The 10629-nt window shown below is 38.5% G+C and overlaps 1 long non-coding RNA gene and 1 pseudogene across 1 annotated transcript in view; both read left to right on the forward strand.

The window, feature by feature from the left end:
• The window catches only part of LOC144315332 (dnaJ homolog subfamily C member 2-like), a 51419-nt pseudogene extending 50099 nt beyond the window's left edge, over nucleotides 1-1320 (forward strand).
• LOC144316372 (uncharacterized) overlaps nucleotides 1-9781 on the forward strand; it is a 66615-nt gene extending 56834 nt beyond the window's left edge. Inside the window, exons 3-4 of the long non-coding RNA XR_013382305.1 lie at nucleotides 7318-7531; nucleotides 9652-9781. This is a non-coding gene — a long non-coding RNA (uncharacterized LOC144316372). The remainder of the gene's footprint in view (nucleotides 1-7317; nucleotides 7532-9651) is intronic.
• Nucleotides 9782-10629: the final 848 nt, after the last annotated feature.

Below are 10629 nucleotides of genomic sequence, written 5' to 3' on the forward strand. Positions count from 1 at the left end.
ATAATAATAATAATAACAATAATAATAATAATAATAAAATCCCTAAATTTGGTGTTATGAATTCATTTGAAGATATAGATGCATTTTATTTTTTCTTGTATAAGTTTGATTCTTGGAGAGAGTTTTCGTATTTTGTTGAAGAAGAAAAAGCAGAATATTGCAGAGCAATAAGGGCTCAGAAGAAAAAAGAAATGAACAGAAAAAAGAACATTAATTAATAATGCATGTAGCTGTGATCCAAGGATAAAAAAAAAAATAAGGAAGAAGAAGAAGCCACAGGAGAAGCAGAAAAGAAAGCCAAAGCGAAGCAAAATGGAAGGAGCAAAAAGCTAAAGAAAAACAAGGACAAGCTGAACTAGAAGCTGTCTGGTTAGCTAAAGAGAAAGAGGGGGAAGCTGAACTAGAAGCTGTCTGGTTAGCTAAAGAGAAAGAGGGGGGAGAAAGTTAACAAGAATTACTGACTAAGAAGGAAAAAGATATCCAGAAAAAAAGCCAATAAAAAGGAAAGGCAAAAACTTCGAAATTCACGTAAGACCCGGAATCACTTTTCTGACAATGAGGCAGAGCAGCTTATAATGATGCAAGAAGTGGAAAAAATTTGTGATTGGCTTGAACTAGCAAGCTTACAGCATTTGAAAGAAACACTCACACCATCTACTAAAGAAGTAGGAAAGTTTGCTCCAGAAAAAAAACAGAAGAAATAAATGAACAAGTTAGAACAGAAAGAGGAACCTGAAGCTCATATGCGACTGCATCTAAGAACGCAGACAAAGCAACTGGCAAAGTGGAAATGGTAAAAATTAGCCAAAAGTTGATACGCAATTACTAATTCATTGAACCTCTTTCCTGCTAGAAGAGATTCAGGATGGGAAGGTATTGCTAATTACATTAAGCTATGTTCTTCTGGAGTTAGGAGACCTTCCAAAGATCATAGAGTCTTCAAAAATGTGACCTTCATCAGAAAGATGAGATAAAGAAAAAGGCTTTTGATAAATACTAAAAGGAACACGGAATGGTGCCTCAAGCAGACAATGCAACACCTTCTGAACTATTGGAGGTCTACACCCAGATCTCACCCCTTGGACAAGAGTAGAACAGAAGCTTTTGGAACAAGCTTTGAAAACATACCCAGTAAATACTCCTGAGAGATAGGAAAAACATAGCAGAGACAGTGCCTGATAGGACAAAGAAGGACTGCATGAAACGATATAAGGCATTGTTGAGATGATAAAAGCAAAGACAACTACTCAAATGCAAGTGCTGAATGCAAGTAGAGCCAAGAAATGGCTTACAATTTTTGTTGTGTGTGCATTTTTATAATAAAGCTGAAAATACTGTAAAAAAAAAGAGAGAGAAAATGTGGTGTATATATACAATGGATTATTATCAGCCATAAAAAAAAATACAAAGGCTTACGGCACCTGGGGGGCTCAGTTGGTTAAAGGTCTGACTCTTGGTTTTAGCTCAGGTTGTGAACTTGGGTGGTGAGATGGAGCTGTGCCTCAGACTCAGAGTCTGCTTAAGACTCTCTCCCTCTCTACCCCTCACTGCCACTCTCTGTCTCTCTTTCTTTGTCTCCTGTCAAATAAATAAATCTTAAAAAAATAAAAGAATGAAGTCTTGTCATTTGCGACAACATGAATGGAATTTGAGGGTATTATGCTAAGTGAAATAAGTCAGAGAAATAGAAATGATCTCACTTTTTTTTTAAATTTTTATTTATTTATGATAGTAACAGAGAGACAGAGAGAGAGAGAGAGAGGCAGAGACACAGGCAGAGGGAGAAGCAGGCTCCATGCACCGGGAGCCCGACGTGGGACTCGATCCCGGGTCTCCAGGATCGCGCCCTGGGCCAAAGGCAGGCGCCAAACCGCTGCGCCACCCAGGGTTCCCTGATCTCACTTATGAGCTCACTTATATGTGGAATCTATAAAGCCCCCACACCAAATGAAAAACCAAGCTCATGGATACAGAGAAGAAGACATGGGCAGTTGTCAGAGGTGAGGGCTGGAGATAGGTGAAGTGGGTGAAGGAGGTCAAAAGGTACAAAAGGTACCAACCTCCAGTTATAAAATAAATAAGTCATGGGGCTGTAATGTAGCATGGTGGCTGTAGTTAATCATACTGTATTGAAATTTGCTAAGAGAGTAGATCTTAAAAGTTCTCATCACACACAATTTTCATGGTAACTATGCATGGTGATGGATGTTAAACTAGACTTATTGTGATTATTTCACAGTGTAGATGAATATCAAATCATTATGTTGTACACCTGAAATTAACACATTGCTACATGTTAATCATACCTCAATTTTATTTATTTATAAAATATAAATAAGAAGTAATGCAGCAACAGCAAAAGGACACAGAAGCCAGCTTGAAAGAGATCCCACTGATCAGTTTGAGTCTCAGAAAGATATTGTCTATTATCTAAGAGATAGTAACCCACTGAACATAATAGAAAATCATAGTCCATGCTGATATAAATTAATTGAAGGATCTGATGAAGAATGGGATATTCACATTGTTTTAAAGTGCTCCCCCAAAATAAATAAAATAAAGTGCCCCTAAGCAAAATATTTATTAATTATAAAGAGAAGAGCAAGCTTGCAGTGGGGAAGCTTGGCAGACACCGTTGAAATCAAATAGTTAAAGCACACATTCTCCATAAAGGAACAAATGAAAATCTGCACCACTTAAGAATGCAATAAGAAGATGGCAATATTGTTTCTGCAATATTCCTACCAAAGATACATAACCTGAATTTAATCAGGAGAAAACATCAGACAACTCTAAATGGAGACATTCTATAAAATAACTGGCCTATCATTTTCAAATGTGTCAAGGCCATGAAAGTAAAAATAAGACAGGAGACTAGAAACAGGACACCTCGATGCAATGTGTAATTGGGAATTGGATCTATAAAACACATCATGGGACAATTGGGATCTGAGGATTAAATTGCAATGTGGTGTCAGAGTTAACTTTCGATCATGATGGTTATTTTGTGGACTGTAGGGGGATGTTCTTGTTTGTAGGAAACAAAGCATTTACAGGGTGATGGGGCATCAGGTTGGCAACTTATTCTCAAATGGTTCAGGAAGAAAACATCTTTGGATTTTTTTTTAAAAGATTTTATTTATTTATTCATGAGAGACACACAGAGAGAGAGAGAGAGAGAGAGAGAGGCAGAGACATAGGCAGAGAGAGAAGCAGGCTCCATGCAGGGAGCCTGATGCGGGATTCGATCCTGGGACTCCAGGATCATGCCCTGAGCTGAAGGCAGGCGCTAAACTGCTGAACCACCCAGGGATCCCACATCTTTGTTTTTTTTTTTTTTTATAGCACGTCATTAGTTTCATCTTTTTTTTTTTCTTTTTTTTTTTTTTTTTTTTTTATTGGTGTTCAATTTACTAACATACAGAATAACACCCAGTGCCCGTCACCCATTCACTCCCACCCCCCGCCCTCCTCCCCTTCTACCACCCCTAGTTCGTTTCCCAGAGTTAGCAGTCTTTACGTTCTGTCTCCCTTTCTGATATTTCCCACACATTTCTTCTCCCTTCCCTTATTTTCCCTTTCACTATTATTTATATTCCCCAAATGAATGAGAACATATAATGTTTGTCCTCCGACTGACTTACTTCACTCAGCGATCCCACATCTTTGGATTCTACTTGCAACTTTTCTGTAAGTTTGAGATTGTTCCAGGACTAAAATACTTATGCCAAATATAAAAATTAAAAATAATTCTTAAAATCACTAATTATAATTCTGAAAAGGAAAAGAAAATAACAAATCAGAAAAAAAAGAAGAAAAAAAAGAAAAGAGCAAATCAGTTTTGGTCAACTAACCTAAAGACACTTTAAAAGAGCACAGTTTACGTAAGACATCCCAGGTTATTTTAATGAAATGGCAGATAAAATCCAAGAAATGTTGTGCCTTGTAAGTGATATATAAGTACAAAATGCCACTTAGCAAGGGGAGAAGCCTACATCCCATATGAGTACTGAGTACTCAATACTGAAGTCTGAAGTCGACCGTTGAGTGTAGAGTAAATTTTTACATTTAGAGTAGAAAAAAGCGTGTGTTTCTGCCTGCTAAGACAGAACATCACAAGTGGTTGGATTGTCAGTTAGTTGATTGATAGATTCATCCTGGCTCTGTCATTTACTAGCTGTAAGACCTGGACAAGTCATTAATCTCTCTGTGCCTCAATGTCCTCATACGTAAAACAAGGATAATTACGGTGCCTATCTCATAGGTGCTCACAGGGTAAACTTTAAATGAGTTAGTATGTACAGTGCTTAGAGTACTGCCTGGCACAAAACAAGTGCTACCTGAAAGTATTAGCTGTTGTTATTAATTCATTCAACAGTACGATTTGCATTTTTCAATGTTAAGGATGGTAATGCCATGGTGCAACTCCCTGCCAGGTGTTGAGAGAAACCTTCCCTGCTGTGACAATTTCTTTTTTTTTTTTCTAAAGAGGAAAATTTATGTATTTGAGAGAGAGCATGCACATGGTGGGGGAGGGGCAGAGGGATAGAGAGAAGCAGACTCCCCACTGAGCAGGGACACTAACACTGGGCTCCATCCCAGGACTCCCAGATCATGACCTGAGCCAAAGACAGATTAACTGTCTTTAACTGAGTCCCTCAGGCACCCTCTATGGAAATTTCTTATACTATACCCCTCACCCCACTCCCCACCTTGTACCCCCATCCAGCCTGTGTCCATCTGGACCCCCCTTAATAGCAGAATGTCAGTACCCACCATGGCCTGACCCCAACTTTTTACCCTAACCCTAGAACCTCCCCTCGCTGAGCTGGGAGCCCTTAGCCAGCATATCTAGAACATACCTTATATTTTCTGGTAAATGGTTTATTGTTTCCCTTCATGCCATTCTGCCATTAGGATGTTCGCCTCTTTACCTCCTTGCAGAGCTAATCAAACTGTCTGGGACCACTGACTAGAAACTCCGTCTTCTCCAACAGAGCTCCTCTGTTCACCTTGTTCCATTGTGAAGTCAACACATTTTCTTCAACACGTCTGAAACTGAAATACTGCTTACATTTTTGATGATTTATATTTTCAATACCCATTCAATGCTTAGGCTCCAAAAGTCTGATTATGAGCAGATTGAACATTGACAAAGGAGGGCTTACATAATCTTTTTAGGATGATGCACAAAATTTTAAGCTTTAATTATTGTTATCGATCAATAGTTAGACTTCCAGTTCTTATTTGTTTGCAAATGTTTTGGGGAATTATTTAGGCAACTCTCTTATGGTCTGTGAGTCATTTATTTATGCATTTTATTGCCGTGTCACTGTGAAGAGCAGATGGCAGTAAATATATCTCGACTTGATCTAAGGACTTGAATTTCCCCTGCATTTACAGATTGCCACTTTTAATGATGCTGTTCTCTAAAGTTGCTTGCTTGAGAGCATCTGAGGATATACAGTAAAAACCTGTGTGTCCTTTACCTCAGCTAGCACATATGCACACCAGTGAATAGAATGTGAATTTCAGAGTCAGTCACAGCTGCCTTTAACACTTCGCTCTTCAAGAAAGTTCATGATAGCTGATGAGTTTGGGCAAATTTCTTCATCGAAGAATAGTGATATTGACTGTTGCTCCCCAAAAGGCCACTGGAAAAACAAAACAAAACAAGACCTATTGATCAAACAAATCTGTGTGGATTGGATTTGCCATAAGGGTGTGAACATCATCTTGACAGTCATATCTCAGAAGGGAGAAGTCAGGGGAGGATTTATTTATAGAATTTAGATAGGCTGGAGAGCATTTCAGGTGGAGAAGTAGTTGAGGGGGGCAGAAATTATGACAGTCACTTTGGTTTGGTGGGCCTGATGAAGCAAGCATGCAGTTAATGTTGGAATTAACCCATTTTAGTTGGTTCACAGTCTTATCTTCTAGGGGCAAGCAGTTAGGTCATTTTTGTTCTTTTCAATATTGTCTAACACAGGGGCAGGAAGATATGTCCAGTTCTAAGACTGTTTAACACAGGTTTAGGAAATTTGCTGCTTTTGATTCTAAGTGATCAAATTATGTCATCAGATTGCTGTATTAAATAGAATACTGTATATAAATGAGACTGGCACTGAATAATTGCTCATTAAAATGTTAGTTTCTTTTCTCTCCTAGTTTAGCTGCCTCCCAACTTTCCATCTCTTTTTATGTGGCGACCTCCTCTTTATAATAGTACCATCCAAATCAGTGGTATGCCATAGTAAGAGTACTCAAAAGAAACCTTATTGAATAAATAAATGAAAATCAAAAGATAAAACTTTAAAAGTAAAAATCAAAGTATTTGTGGAGTTTTAATAATGGGTTAAGCCCATGATAATGGATTTCTTCTAAGCCTTTTTTGTTGTCATACTGAATGCAACTTTCTTGTCAACTCATTAAAATTCTGGAAACTTGAAAACCTAAAAGAAAGCACTTAGATTTTGATTCCAAGTATTTAAATTATTCAACTTTATTAACTCTCACGGGAAAAAGGCTATCCAAATTAGTTAAGGGTCATTCTATAAAGATCTTCTAAAAATGCTACAACATCAGAATAAAGTGAGAGGTCTAAAGATCAGATTTTAACATTTTTTTTCTTCTTTGAACTGGGAGTCTGCTTTTGATCACCTTTGTTAGAAAACAATTTCAGTTACTTCTGAATCCGTTTGCACCTACTTGTATTGATAAAGTGCGATAAATTGTAGTTGTAAAGGTCTGACATCCCATAATGCTGTTTTCCCACAGTGCTTACTTGCTTTCTCTTTATTCCTCTCCCTAGCTCTCTGTCTCTGTCTCTGTCTCTGTCTCTCTCTCTCTCTCTCTCACACACACACACACACAGACACACACAGATTCCAAACCTCAGATGAGAAAGAGATTATATCAGCAGTTCTGACCACTGGAGCACCTCAGAACTTTTAAAGGTATATGTATCAGAATCCCTTTCTTTCATCAACCCCTAGGAGATCCTGACTCAGTCAAGTCTAAACTGAACACATAGGGATCTATTCTTTTTCAAAGCACCTCAGAAGATTCTGGTGATGAACCAGGTTTGGGAACCAACCCCTGAGGAATATGGCCACGAGGGCATTCACAGCTCCTGGGGTTTCGGAGGATCCTGGCAGCTTCTGACAGTCATTCACACACAGGGTGCAATTGCTTGTTTTCCTTTCTTTGCCACCATTCTAGTTTCTGGGGAGGCATGCAGGCTGCATCTGGTTATAGGCATGCTTCGTTAGCTGCAAGGTTAATACAACTGTGACTTTGTTTTGTTTTGTTTTGCAGGGCCATCAGAAGGGCGAGATGAACAGGAAAAGGGAATTGAATGCAGTGAAATTCTATTCTTCTATTAAGAGACTGGAGTCCCCTTTATTCCTTCATGTGTGCTAGGTGTAAGGAGTTGGTGTGTCAGCTGACAACCGTTCATGGAAACCTCACCAAGAAATGTCTGATTTTCTATAGAATTTAAAGCCCCAGACTGATCTATTTTAGTTTCCAGGCAGGTGCTAATTCTTATGGCTACAGCAGGCATCTCTCACTCTTTCATGTGGCATTTGGCTAATAATAGCTACCATTTATTGGCAGCTGCTATGTTCTGAGAACAAGTTCAGCACTTTCTCTAATTTGTTTCATTTAATCCTAACAGCAACACTGAAACTTGTTCTCCTCATATTATAAAAGAAACTGAGGCTTGGGCAGATTAAATAATTTACTTGGGGTTAGATATCACCTACATTGCACAGCCAGCCCGGAGACCCAGGTTTTTTAGCTCCAAACCTGTACCCTGAAGGTATTACAGAATAGTGATTATGACTGTGGGCTCTAAGCCCTCCTGACTGGGCTCAAATGCCCACCGTGTAAGCCTGGGCAACTTGTGGAACCTTTCTGTGCCTTGGTTTCCTCATCTGAAAATGGAGTTCTTAACCCAGTTAACAAATAGGCGAGAGATCTGGACAGATGGCAAATAAGCGTATAAAACGATGCTCAACGACATACATCATTAGGAAATTGCAAGTGAAAACAACAATAACATACCACCACGTCCCTATTGGAATAGCTAAAATCCAAAACATCGATAACCCCAAATACTGGGAAGGATGTGGAGCGCCAGGAACTCTCATTTATTGCTTATGGAAACGCAAAACGGTACAGCCACTTTGGAAGACAGTTTGGTGATTTCTTATAAAGGTCACATTCTTAGCATATGGTCTAGCAACCGTACTCTTCAACATGGACTCAAATAAGTGGAAAACTTATGTCCACACAAAAACTTGTGCATGAGTGTTTAGGGCAGCTTTATTCATAATTGCCAAAACGTGGAAGCAACCAAAGATGTTCAATAGTGGGCAAATAAGCACACTGGCACAACATTACAATGGAAGAGTATTCAGCAACATGAAGAAATGAGCTATCAAACCACACAGGACGTGGGAGACCCTAAATGCATACTGCTGAGTGAAAGAAGCCATCTCGAAACATCTACACGTTGTGTGATTCCAACCATAGCATATTCTGGAAAAGACAAACTATGAAGAAAGCAAACATAGCAGTAGTTGCCAGGGGTCCAGGGATAGGAAGAGAGGGATGAATAGGTGAAACATAGGGGAATTATGGGGCAGTGAAACTCCTCTGTATGATACTGTGATGGTGGATACGTGTCATGACATGTTTGTTAAAACCCATTTTACTTAATAGTAATGTATCAGCATTGGCTCATCTATTGCTTTTTTTGTTTTTTGTTTTTTTAAAGATTTTTATTCATCCATTTGACAGAGAGAGAGAGAGAGAGAGAGAGAGAGAGAGAAACAAGCAGGGGGAGTGGCAGAGGGAGAGAAATAAGTAGGCTCCTCGCTGAGCCGGAACCCTCACCCCCACCCCCACCCAATTCGAGGCTTGATTCTCGGACCCTGGGATCCTGACCTGAGCTGAAGGCAGACACTTAACCAACTGAGCCATCAGGTGCCCCTTGGCTCATCAGTTGTAAAAAGAAAAAAAAATATGAAAAAAATACTATATTAATGCAAGATGTTGTAAACATAGGGAAAACTGTGTGCATGGTTAGGTGGAGGGAAGAGGGAAAACAGGGTCTATGGGAACTCCCTATGCTTTCTGCATAATTTTTCTGTGAACCTCAAATTGCTCTAAAAAATAGTCTATTAATTTAAAAAGAATATCCAAAAACAGTGTTATTGTGAGGATTAATGAGTTGATATAAATAAACCACTTAGAAAAAATGCCTGGCACTGAGTAAATATTGTTATTATTACTATTATTACTAATCTCTATAGCTTCCTTGGAGGTGATCCAGACATTTGTCTGGAAGCAGCCTGAAGCTTTTGTGGGGAATTTAACGTGACCTTGGGCAGATAACATAAACCTCTGTACCTCCATTTCCTCCTCTATAAAGTGGGGGTGAAAATTGTGCCTCCTTCTTAGGTTGTGAAGAATTAATGGGTCAGTGCATATTAAAGGTTCAGAACAGCGCCTCACATGAAAGTGTACACTGCATAGAGCAGTGTTACTACTGTTTCTATATGACCTCCCAGCCCTTAGTACTCCATGGAACTCTGCTCAAACCTACCACCTAATTTTTGTTTTCTTTGCTTGTCTCCATTTTAGCACATGAACTTACTATGTTTGGCCTCAGGATGAGATGCAGCACACTGACATGCTCAATATCTGCTGAACAGATGGATGGAGATATAAAACCAAAACCTGGACACTTCACCTGCAAGGAGACCTTCAGCCTTCAAGATTGTGAGAACACTTGGGTTATATAGGTCTAACATGCAGTCTGAATGATGGGGAGTACACTCATTTTCTTGGGGGGACTTCCTCCTTTACTATCTAATGCGTCTTGGGCTCTTCTTGTTATTCTAACATTTGGGCACTATTTCTACAATCTCTACCTCCCACCTTTCTTCAGATTTACTACTCAGAGTATACTGCAATGAATTTCAACTGATATCCCAGTGATCACAGGTTCACTATGGTTGACTTTGAAATTGGAAGGTATCCTTTCTTGTGTATCAAACTTCATCAAGTTTATAACTAAATTTCACAGTCTGATATGCATTCTAGATGTCAAATAATCTTTCATCTCTTAGGGGGCAGAATTACAAATATTCCACCAAAGTTAATTTCTTTTTCTAGAATAGTATACATATATATGTGTGTGTATGTGCCCATGTGCATGTGCATGTATGTATATGAAAAATATTTATAGTTTTATGTTTCTTATGAATTCTACAGGTATTTAATTAAAATATATAGCCACTGAATGTTCTTAAAACAGGCTCACATTTTTATGAGTGCTTAAAAGATTGTTTAGGTACAGCTCTTCTGGAGAAAGAATGAACAAAGACAGTTTTAACAACAGCAGAGAATCTGTTGCCTTCCATTTTTAAATATGATAATTGTGATAATACTAATTCATAAAAATTGGGACTAAGTTATTTTAAACTAAAAACAATCTAAGGAAAATGTATACACAAAATATGCTTGAATTCAAGTGATTTTTCTTTTCTTTTCTTTTTTTTTAAAAAGATTTTATTTATTTATTTATGAGAGACGAGAGACACACACACACACAGAGGC

The sequence above is a fragment of the Canis aureus genome, chromosome 6, assembly GCF_053574225.1.
Source record: "Canis aureus isolate CA01 chromosome 6, VMU_Caureus_v.1.0, whole genome shotgun sequence".
Lineage (NCBI taxonomy): Eukaryota > Metazoa > Chordata > Mammalia > Carnivora > Canidae > Canis > Canis aureus.